General features: G+C 51.5%; 1 protein-coding gene across 7 annotated transcripts in view; it reads right to left on the minus strand.

Annotated features, from left to right (window-relative positions):
- HDAC5 (histone deacetylase 5) overlaps nt 1–5,493 on the minus strand; it is a 34,239-nt gene extending 28,746 nt beyond the window's left edge. For 3 of the 7 annotated variants that reach the window (XM_019752256.3, XM_019752255.3, XM_019752251.3), the window contains exon 1: nt 5,336–5,493. The gene's annotated coding sequence lies outside the window, so the exon portion shown is untranslated. Of the gene's footprint in view, nt 1–4,909 lie in introns of all 7 variants that reach the window. The other 4 variants (XM_088788938.1, XM_088788941.1, XM_074320639.2 and 1 more) reach the window with 4 other exon arrangements.
- Between the last annotated feature and the right edge of the window lie 6,206 nt (nt 5,494–11,699).

The raw sequence follows: 11,699 nt of genomic DNA on the forward strand, positions 1-11,699 counted from the left end.
TCCTGCTCAGGCAACGGTGCCCACTGCCAGGGGGCAGACCTTACAGACTCCAGAAGGTGCCCAATGTGGGACTGGCTGTGCGCAAAGGAGAAAGTGCAGGGAGGCTTCTGAGCTCTGTCCGAGGCAGTGGGGAGATGCAGGGCTGACTGGGAGTCCCTGGCGACCCAGCCCCAGCGGCCGGAGCTGGGGCTCTCAGATGAGTGGCATCTCCTCCCTACTCTCTGATCCTGTGCCACCGACTCTCAAAATGTAATGTGCTTCTGTTTTGCTCTCCATTTAACAACGGGTCAGGGCAAGAGGGTAATCACTCCTCTTCTATCCATAACCCATGCTGTTTCCAGGAATTTGGAAAGGCAGAGACATTCACCCTACCTGCAGTGCCCCCCAGACTGGGGTCCAGGGCCCAAGCCCAGGGCTTTGTGTATATATTGTACAGATTGTGCCCTGTGCAAGCTCTGAAATCCAACCTGTCCTCTGCCTACCAAGCTATGGGTCACCCAGGCTGAGTCCACCCAGAATAAGGGACACCTTCTTCCAGTTTGTACAAAGGCATCAAAAGGCCTAGCGGGGGGACATGGAAGATGTCCCACTATTAAATGACCATGAGTTTGCCAACCTGTGCCCACTCCTCCAGCCCCAGAGCTAGTCCTCAAGCCTCAGACACTACGCATGCACCCACCTGGGCCCATCCCTAAACAGTCCACGATCCTCCCCAGACATGATCTCATTCATTTTCTTCCAAAGGAAGGCAAGCCCTCCAATAACCAGTGAAAGCAAGGTACCAGGAAGCTTTCAGATGAGGCTGAGAGGAGCTGGATGTTTAAGCCCTAACTCTGCTCCCCCATCCAGGAAACGGCAATAAGCTCTGCCCCCTGGACAGCCCCACCTCCTGGCAGGATAATTCTTAGTAAGCCTTGCATTTCTCATCAAGGATTCCCAGGGGTGGGGTCCATACACAGCTGAGTCGCCTTGGAGTCAGCCATGGCAGGGACACAAGAATACACACACACACACACACACACACACACACACACACACCATGCATGCACACACACGGACACACACTAGGAAAACTTCAAGTCTTCCTAGGCCTACTTGCCCCTTGTTCTCACCCACAGGGTCTGGACTCTGTGGCTGGATAAAGGTGCACTCAGATGGGGGAGGTGGGAGGAGGCAGCGAAGGGGCTGAATGACTCCCCACAGGCACAGGCACAGGTGTGGGGCAAGGACAAAAGAGGCTGTGCAGGGCTGGGGCCAAGTTCAGGAATGCAGCAGGTGGGGCTGTTGGTGCCCTGGCAGGGCGCGCGTGGGCAGGCAGCTCAGCCCAGACCCAGTCCGTGCCCACCCGGGGCTGGCGCCCAGTCCCGCTCACACCCTTTTCCGTGGGCTGGGGAACACAGCTTCAGAAATTCCCACGATTCCCAGCAGCCCAAACGGCCCAGCCCATCTCCCTACCGTGTTTCCCCGAAAATAAGACCTAACCGGAAAATAAGCCCTAGCATGGTTTTTCAGGCGGACATCCCCTGAACATAAGCCCTTATGCGTCTTTTGGAGCAAACCTTAACATAAGACCTGGTCTTAACTTCAGGGAAACACGGTAGTAAAAGGCATCTCCACAGCAGGGAACTCCGAAGGGGCCGAGCAGAGCCTCGATAGCACAAAAACTAAGTCAAGATCAGCTGTGAGACGCCATCATCCTCACCCTCTGGGAAGAAGAAGGGAGGGGCTCCTGGCTCCTAGAACTCCCATGGGCTCAGGACTCCTCCCCACCCTGCAGGACGCAGCAGGACCCCTGGGCCCTGTCCACCTGCAGAGTGTCTGCCAACACCCCCAGCTAGCCTCCCATCAACAGGGGCTTCTCTGGGAAACAAAGCGTTTGATCAAGACAGACGTAGATTCTTGTCTAGGGTGGGGCATGAAGGGGAAAAGGACAGCATGATGGTTAAAACCTGAGCTATTTGGTCCCTCCTCCACCAGAGAAACTCACTGCTGACTACTGTTATACGAGGGTCTTGGTGGGAAGTTGGGGACCAAGTGCTATGTGACTCCTGAATGACTAAACACTTGGATGGCAAACCAGTGAAGAGCCTGACTTTCTTGACCTCATAAGTAGGCAGACCGCAGGGTCCTGGCCTACCCCGTCAACTCTCTCTTCCAGTCAGACCCCTATCCCACTCTAGGATCCAAACCCACCTCCTACCTCCAGCCAGGATGACAGGGCGAGGAATGAGGGAAGCATCTCATCCTATAAGCTCATGGCTAAGCCGGGGGAGGTAGGGCAAAAACCCTAGGGGGACACCCCCTACCCCATTCATGAGCAACTTGGCAGAGGGTGGGAAGAGAAGGTAAGACAAGCAACTGGAGACATGGAGCAATGCAATGCCCCAAAGGCCACAAGTTTACAGCAGGGATCTCTCAAATAGCTCCCTTGGAATTCCTGTGGAGTCAGGTGTCCCTTTGAGGGCCGCTCTGGAACCTGGACTCCAGCACCACCTGGCAGCTTCTCCAAACACACCAGCTCTGGCCCTGCTGGAGGTAGGCCCAAGTCCTGAGCACTGTGGCCGGGGTCCCCTCCCCAGGTTACAGGCAGCTAGGTGAGCTGTCTGAACCAAATCCAATGAACCTGAGGTTGCCCATAATCTGAGGTCTGCCCCCAAAGACATCAGCAGAAAGCTAGAGCCCAAATATCCTACCCCAAGGCGCAAAGGACCTGTCTTTTTGATCCCTCTCGACTGTGGCCGTGGGACTGTGACCACTGTCCCCAGCCTCCAAGTGCTTCCTTCACCTTCCCCAAGCTGGGCCACCAGAAGCCCAAGATTACCAGAGCCATGAGGGGTAGCTGACTTGGATGTCCCGGCCTCAGACTAAGAGAAGGGGGAAGGTAACGGGAGGAAAAAGGCACCAGGCTGACAAATTCATTTTTGCGATCGGCCCATTTCTGTTTGTCTGCTCAGACGCAGCTCCAGGCATCTGCACAAGCCAGATGGAGGAGGCTGCTATTTCTAGAAAAAAAAAGGGGAGGGGTGAGAGGGGAGGGAGGGAGGAGGCGGAGGCAGAGGGCAGAAGACTGGGTCTGTTTGCCCTGAAACCTCAGGCAGAACGATACCCCCTCCCCAGCACTACCAGACAGGGTCCCCATTCAAGAAAGGGCTGGGGCCAGGGCTGGGGTGAGGTGGGGTGGGGGAGAAGAAAGGCAGAGAAAGTTTAATTAGCTCAAGTCAGCTCCAGGCTACAATAGGCCCCCTCACGGGCTGCATCAGGTTTTCATTCATGAGCAAATGACAGTGTTCCAAAAATGCCAAGAACTGCTTCCCCCCACTTGCAGTCTCTCCCCCCCACCCCCCAACAAGAGTGCATCCTCTAGCAGGCTGGCTGAGCCTGATACTGTGTTCCAGACATCCCTCCTCAAAGGGATGTGAGTAGGAAGAATTCATTATTAAAGAGCAGCTGGTACTTCAGCACCAACTGTACTCCCCCCAGCTCCTATAGCTGGTCCCCCTCCCCCTTGATGCAGAAACACAAACTCCCCCCCCACCCTAGGCCCCATTTCTAAACACACAGCTAAGATGCCACCCCTAGGGAAGGGAAAGCAAACCTTTGTCTCTGCATGTCATGCTGCTGCCCCCCACTCCCTCCAAATTACGGGATCCAGCCACAGAGGATATGCTGGGAAGGAAGGGAAGGCTGGCACGGGCTACCATGCCCTCCATCCTTGCTCCCAAGTAACTTGCACCTGGCATCTGTCTCTCTGGCCCTTGGCGAACGTATGGATGGACATGGATGGACGGAGGGACAGAAGAGGTGGAGATACTGGAGGCCCACCCCCCTAACTCAGAGAGACCCCTGCCTGTCTTGTCAAGACGCAGCCCAGATCCAAGTCCAAGGGGGCATGCAAGCAGAGAGAGGATTCAAGAGAAGGGGCAGGAGGCAAACCAAGATCTCCCCAAGCTCTGTGTTTAAGAGGGAGACGAAGGAGGGAAGACTGGAATGAAGAAGCAGGCAGCCCCCAACGTGGCTCAGCCACCATCCCCAGCCTGGCCCAGCCCAGCATCTCAACAGCCAGCACAAAAGCTCAGGGGCCCTAGTGCCTGGAACTCTGATTGAGGACCCACCCTGCCTACATCCTCTGACCCTGAAGAGGCCCAGGGCAAGGCCCAGCCCCAGCTCCAGTCCTGCAAGGCAGTCTGGTCAAGAGTCCTTCTATCCAAGTCTCCTGGATTTCCCATCCTCTGGCTCCTTTTGTTCCTACGATCTGGCTCCATCCTCCCATCCCAGCTGGACCGTGAACCCACTCACCATTACTCCAACAGCCAAAGCTAATTGCAGGCCCCAGAACAGTGGTCACTGTCAGAGTGGTGGGTCTCTTGAGCAACCCCCCCAAAAGCAAACGCAGCTGCTCCTCTTCCTCTTTAGGGACACACCTCATCTCAGAAGGCCAACAGTGGGGGTATCAGGTGGTCACCTCCTCTCCCAAATGGAGCATCTCCACCTTCCCCTCTTCTCCCCCCACCAACCAAATTGCCAGATTAATTACTTATCACCCAACCAGTTTTCATCTCCCCCAGGGCCCCAGAGAAGGGTGGGGTAGGGAAGCAGCCTCCCCCAACTTAAAACAGTGTCCAGGCCTCCATGAACTAGAGACCCAGGATGAAAAATGGGGGGCATCCACCCCAGACAAGAAGCGGGGAGCTTGCATCTCCTAGCTGTCTCTCTGGCACCAGGGTGTCAGACAGAAGGGGGGGGGGGGGAACAAACGCAGTAACGCCTCAAGGGGGAGAGGGTGAAATGGGAGAGAGTAGTAAGGTGGGCCCAGAGGCCCCCTCCTCATGCGCGGAAATCAAGGACACAAAATCAAGAATGCGTTCTGAGGTCTGGGTAGAAGCGCTGTGGGGTGGGCAGCGCCCCTCACCTCAGAGTACCAAGAAAGGAGTATCCAGCGAAGAGGGGTCTGCATAGAATCCAGGTGCAGGACTCAAATCGCTCTGCAACGCGACATGCGCCACCCGGGAGGGGGCAAATCAGAAAGCCCCGGCCGGTGTCCGAGCCATTTGGGGGTGCGGGTCGCAGGAAGGCGGGCCACTCCCTTACCTGCAGGAAGGCGCCCCTGTATGGGAGGAGCGGGGAGGGGCGCGCGCAGTAACCCCGAGGCCCGGCTCCCGGGCTGGCGATGCTACCGCGGGGCGCCGGCCGGCACCAGGAGCCGGGAGGAAGGAAGGGGGGCGCGGAGCGCGGCGCGCGCGCGGGGCGCCCGCGGACAGCGACGGCAGGAGGGTGCGCCGCCTCGCGTCCGGGGGGCCCGGGGGAGGTGGGATCCAGGATGGTGCGGTGCTCTCACCCCCTGCGGCTTGAGCTCCGGCTTCGCGGGCGGCGGCGGCAGCAGCGGCGGCGGCAGCAGCGGCAGCGCCTCCTCGACGGCTCCTCCATCTTTGCGGCGGCTCCTCCGGCTCCGCTCGCCGCCGCCACCAACAACAACATTCGGAGACGTCACTCCCGTCACGTGACCCGACCCGGAGCTAAAAATAGACCCGCCCCCCCTTCAGCCATCTCCAACCCCTCCCCTCCCTCTAGGCCCTCCCCGCGGGGCGGGGCCAGCAGCGCCACCGTGACAGCTTCTTAAAGGGCCGGTACTCAGCTAGGGACTGGACTGAGGAGGGGGTGGAAAGCTGGGGATCCGAGCTCAGCGAATAGTTCTGAAGGAGCGCTGCAGGCGGCCAGATCTAGCTGCTGGGGCTCAGCCTTTGGGACGCTCGATTTTCCTCCCCGCGCTTTCTCGACTTCCTTTTCAAACCGTGGATGGTGCAATCGTTGCCTGCCTAAGCTTCTCCCTAACACGCCCTCCCGCGGTGGGGGAGGGGAACTGGGGAACGGATTCCTAGGGGCTGGGAGGGCCGCGGAGGCCCCAGCCAGGGTTCCAGGCTGCGGGTGGATGGCTGGAACAGGTCTCGAGCTCGGACTGCACATACTGCATCCGTGCCAGGGAAAAAACAGACTGGGAAAAGCCAGGGTATGATTGTAACAGTCCAAGGCCTTCAAAAGGAAGACTTCCGGTCCGACTTTGGTATCATCCTCCTCTACAACTAACTCCCCTTAGATACGATATGAGTATGTGTGATTAAACTTAAACAGTTTTCAATAACCCAGTAATTCCACTAACAAAAAATTTATTCTAAGAAAACAAACATTTACATGTTCAAAAATGAGTATAGAAGGAAAAGAGATTGTTTATAATGATGTGAAAAGTTGGAAACAACCTAAATATCCATCAGTAGGGGATTGGCAAACAAACTAGGGTACATCTGCTCAGTGGAATGCCATCCAGATATTAAAAAATTATATAAGTCTATATTGACCTGAAAAGATGTTTAAGATACATTGTTTTCTCAAAACTCATTAATCAAACAAGTACTACAGAATTGCTCCATTATTTCAAACAACAAACTAGATCCATATGTTTGAGTATGTATGTATAGAAAAAATCCTGGAATACATACCAAAATATTTACCTTTGCTTTCTTCTTTACTTTTTCGTTTATGTCTGAAGTTTTGCAACTATCATGTATTACTTGTCTAATCAGAAAAAGTAAATGACAGGGCAGACGGGTGACTCAGTTGGTTAGAGGATGAGCTCTGGGCAACAGGGCTGCTGGTTCGATTCCCACATGGGCCAGCAAGCTGCGCCCTCTGCAACTCAAATGAAGTCAATGAGCTGCCGCTCAGCTCCCGGGTGGCCAGATGGCTCAGATGGTTGGAGCATGAACTCTCAACCACAAGGTTGCCAGTTGGACTCCTCAACTCCCGCAAGAGATGGTGAGCTGCGCCCCTTGCAACTAACAACCGCAACTGGACCTGGAGCTGAGCTGCGCCCTCCACAACTAAAATTGAAAGGACAGCAACTTGACTTGGAAAAAATCCCGGAAGTACACACTGTTCACCAATAAAGTACTGTTCCCCTTCCCCAATAAAATCTTAAAAAAAAAAAAAAAAAGAAAAAGTAAATGACATACATAAATATTTCTGGAATAAATGATAAAGGTTCTTCCTACAAAGTATCTCATGAATCAGTTTCCTCTGACACCTCTCTAGCCCCACCCCTTGTTCTAAGCCAAATCACCCCTCACCTCAGATACTACATCTGCCACCCCAATTAGTCTACTACCTGCATCCATCCCAGCTTTCTCCCAAAACAGTGACCTTTTTTAGAACACAAATCTAATCAAAAGGGGGCCTAAAACCTCTTCAATTTTGTCACCGAAATCTGTATCTGGCCCAGAAAAGTGCTTTCCAAACTTTAGGGTTCCTACAAATTACCTGAAATTTGTTCAAAATGCTAATTCCTGAACCCCACCTCTAGAGCTTACTTTATATATGGTTTGATTGACCTTGATAACAATTCGTAAACATACGTCTATTTATGGCATTATTGGTTCAGTGTCCATCTCTGTAAGCTTCTCAAGTACAGAAACCACACAGCTCCACCCAGCGCAGTGCCTGGAACAAAAAGAGACTTAATGAATATTTATTAAATGAAACGAATGAGCGTTAAAAGATTAAGCCAAGGTGACCACTTTTTAACTGGACAATGGATTATGAGCAGAAAGGCTATCCCCACAAAGTTATCCTATGTCACTCCAAGACAAGAGTCCTTCTGCCTCTGTCCTGTAATGATGGTACCACCCATTTGCTATTACAACAACCTTATGTTGTCTCTTGACAGCAGTTGGGTTGGAATCTTGCTTTCTCAGTGCTTATGTTTTGCCTCCCCAAGCTGAGTATGAGCCACTTGAGAAAAAGAGATAAGATCATATTTCTTGTTGCCTTTCCAGCACCTAGCACATCACTTCACACATAGCAGGTACTCAGTAAAGGCATGGGAACACTGAAGATTCTGAAACTTCTTTTCTCAAGATCTCAGCACATGAGGAAACAATCTCCCCATCTGGCATGACATATGTCAATAACTGTCACGTGGAACACCTCCACTAGGCACTTCCCATTCCATAGATGAAGGAACTAAGCCTCAGAGAAGCTAAATAATTTGCCCAAAGTCACTGAATTCATGCATGCAAGAACTGGATTCAAACCCATGTTTCTCTGTCCCCAAAACACAAGAAACAGGACCTGGGGGAGCTGGGCTCCCAAGCCCAGCACTCTAGCCCTCTTCTCTGGAGGTCCCTGAGATTATCACCTTGGTCCCCCAGTACCCAATTGCCCTAGAAGTTACAAGAATTCACCATATGGTGACTTGATGAGCCCTCAGATTTCCCTTTCTCAGGTAAGTGGGGGTTAAATAATTCCACATTCATTCTACACATGTTTCTTGAGTACCTGTAGTAAGTGCTAGGGATGTAGAAATGAAATCTGCCTTTAAGGAACTGAAGAGTTCCTCACAGAAAATAAAACTGTCTTTTGTTATGAGTCCCTTTCGTAATGGTCCTTGCCAGGACCATTCACCATGGAAACAAGGGTCATGGCATTGTCTTGTTAACCATTGCCTCCGTTTTCCAATGTAGAGTGAACCTACTAAAGATGGGAACTTCTGTCCCTGAGACCCAGTGGTGAATTTGGTAGAAGGAAATCAATCTTGGAAGAGAACCAGGCATTTAACCAGCCTGACAGGTTGGCACCACTATTGGACTTTGAAAAAGAGGCATCAGGCCTGGGGAGGGGAATGAGGAATGGTGAACAACACTGCTAAGGGCTCTGGGAATCGCTGCTCTTACCTGGAATAATGAGAAGTGAACTGGTCAGTACTTAGAGCAGGAGAGAAAGAACCTTCCCCTCCCTGTTCAGTGGACACTGCTGTACTGACAGCTAGTACCCATCTATCTCCTCCACACCCCCTCTCCCTCACCCAGAGTCTATGCCCACCAAAGTTAGCATTGCCTGGGGAACAGACAGGGCACCCAGTTCCCGTGTGCCCTCCCTCACTTCCAAACTCTCACCCAGAATTTCTCCTGGAGTGGAAATCGTCAGATCCACAGGCAGGATTCCAGAGGCTCTGGGAGGCTCTGGCCAGAGTGGGCTAGCACAGTTCAAGTCTCTGGTGGTGCAATAGTTGTGTGGCCCTTCTGGCCTCCAAAGAGTGTCTGGGGTGGAAACAGTCTAGTTCTGCCTAAATATAGCCACGGGCAGAAAATAATATAGAACAAGGAAGAACTGAGCTGATAAACCCAAGCGATAAGCATTTACTAGATATCTATCAAAAGAAATATGCATTCTTTAAAGGTTTTATGATTATCAAGGGCAACTTATACATAAAGCACCTTGTTCCTAGTCCATTCAGCAAGAATTTATTGAGCATACTAAAAAGTTATGAGGCCAGCACAATGCTAGGTACTGTGGGGACTGCAAAAAATAAGAAAACAGGACAGGAGGTGATAAAACCTGGGTCCTAGGATCAGTTCCATCCCCATGTGCTGTTGGATGAGTCATTTCCCCTCTGGACCTTGGTGTGCTCATCTGGGAAACAGTACTCGGACTTCTGTTCCCTGATGTCCCTTTCAGTTGTGACACTCTGTGAATTCCAAATTAGATGTGATGGCAGATGTGACAGCATCCAGAATAGTACTGGGCTTCAAAGGTTAGGCTGGACCTTCATTCCTTCAAGATGCTTTAAGGTCCAGTCCTGCCCTTAAGCTTTTTAAAAATATGCTCAAGATCCCAAAGAGAGTTTATTTCAGGGAGAACAATTTAGATGTTCAAGGCACAAAGCAAAAGCCCGTCATTGAGGACTGAGTTATGCAGAGTATAATAAAAGTTACTCCCAAGATGCCTGAGTTTGGCCCAGGCCTCCCTGGATGACGCTGGACAAATCCCTTCCTCTCTCTGGACTCTTTCTTTACCTAAAGGATGAGATTTCCTTCCTTCCAGCTGGAGACAGTTCTGGATGGTCCCACAAAGTGAAGTTGAGAAGGAAGGGTGGAAAAAGTGTTCCTCCTCCCTCCCCTTCCCTCCTTCTCCCTTCTCCTCTAGACTTAGGGCTGAAGGAAACTGGTTCCAGGCCGATATCCAGCACAGAGTCATGCTTGACTGTTTGAGAAGTTTGGGGGAAGAGCAACAGACAGGTGTCTGGACAAGCCCTCAGCCTTCTGGACTTTCATTTTCTTCATATGTAAAGTAGTATGATTGGATGGATGACTTCTGAGGATTGTTTTCTAGCTCTGCGAGCTAACAGTTCTAGAGTTGTAGCTCAAAACAGCAACAACAACAACAAAAATACAAGGAGGGCCTAACTGGAGGCGAGGGCCTTAGTCATTCCTCACTTTAGAGCTTGACACCTTCTGCTCCCTTCCCAGGTTTCCCAGCTCCTGCCTTCCTGGACCAGAGATTGGGAGCAGGCCACTGTGTCTACACTCAGCAGTGGCCAAGCCTGGGGAAAGCCAGCATTGTGGCTCCTAGAACAAGCTGTGAATTTGCTTAAAAATGAAGACTGTTCTGGGTGCAGCTACCGCCATGTATCATTGTGCCTTAAAACACACACACACACACACACACACACACACACACACACACACACACACACCGGGAGTGCCAAAAAATGTATGCAAGTGAACACTTTGGTCAACGTTGCTCAAGCAGTAGTTTGCAGTAATAATCAGAAGTGTCTAGACGCTGATGGTAACCACTTTGAGGACCTCTTATTATTGCAGAAGTCAAACGTGACTTGTATTCATCTTTTGTTATTGGTATATATTATTACAATTTTAATACAGTTTTCCTTTCTTAGAATGTGTATACTTTTTTTGGCACCATATAGATATAGATATAGATATAGATATAGATATAGATATAGATATAGATATAGATATAGATATAGATATATAGATATAGATATATATGGAGAGAGAGAGAGAGAGAAGGGAAAAGCTGCCAGTCCCCTGGTCTGCAGTCCCACACCAACCAAGAGCTTCCCACAGCAGCCAGCTACCTGCTAAAGGACAGCAGGCGACCAGAAGGCCTGGGACAGAGGTGGGACCCTAGGATAAGGCTTCTTAGCCCAGCCCTTCCCAAAGATCTGGAGTGGCCCACATGGAGCCTTCTTAGCCCTCAAGCAGCAAGTAGAGCAGGACGTACAGGGGGATGACTGAAAAGGAAACCTGTCCTCTCCCCCACCTCTCTGCTGAGACCTGGAACTGAAGCCCAGGATTTCCTGGCCTGTATGAGGTTCCTGCCTGCCTGCTGAGGAGGCAAGGCCACACGAACTCAATCAACAGTGCAAGGACAGTATGGCCAGTCACGTCCCACAAGTCTGCAGTTTCCTCCAGAGCGCCTTCTCTGAGCACAGCATGCATGTTGGGGAGGGGACAGAGGGTGCAAATGTGCCTGCCCTCTGGGAGCTTACGATCCTGTGGAAACAACAGAACCCCAAGAAGCAGGGTGAAGCAGTGGGGAAGGATGAAGCCTGGGAGACATAGGACAGCTCTGCCTAGAGAAGCTCAGGCAAATCATTTGCTCTTTCTGAGCCTCAGTTTCCCCTCTGTGATTGGAGATTTGGATTGTGTGATTCTAGAAGGCCTTCTTGGCCCTCAGGTCATGGGCAAATAGAGAACAAGATGCAGTGTATTTACCTGGTATATGAAGGACATAGACTATAGCCACACAACAACTGACACAATTGCCTTCCCTCCAGCAAATAGTCTTCAGTTGACACACATTTTGCTCCCCTTTCTTCATAAACATGTATTGAGCAACTTCCTTTT

The sequence above is a fragment of the Rhinolophus sinicus genome, chromosome 12 (genome assembly GCF_057876585.1).
Source record: "Rhinolophus sinicus isolate RSI-liver-muscle chromosome 12, RSI-T2T, whole genome shotgun sequence".
NCBI lineage: Eukaryota > Metazoa > Chordata > Mammalia > Chiroptera > Rhinolophidae > Rhinolophus > Rhinolophus sinicus.